Genomic DNA, 202 nt, shown 5'->3' on the forward strand with positions numbered 1-202 from the left:
CCCAAAGAACTATGAAATATGAAGAATTTAGAAACATATTTCAGCCAAATCATCAAGATCACAACATATGTGGAAAAACCTGCACAATTCCATGAGGTACATGCAGAACACTCAATAAATTTGACATGCTTTCAAACATTTTTTTGAAAAGTACAAGTTCAAAGCTATTTGTGTATAATATCAATATATTTACTTTATTTCT

This window comes from Cheilinus undulatus, linkage group 5 (genome assembly GCF_018320785.1).
Source record: "Cheilinus undulatus linkage group 5, ASM1832078v1, whole genome shotgun sequence".
NCBI classification, from domain to species: domain Eukaryota; kingdom Metazoa; phylum Chordata; class Actinopteri; order Labriformes; family Labridae; genus Cheilinus; species Cheilinus undulatus.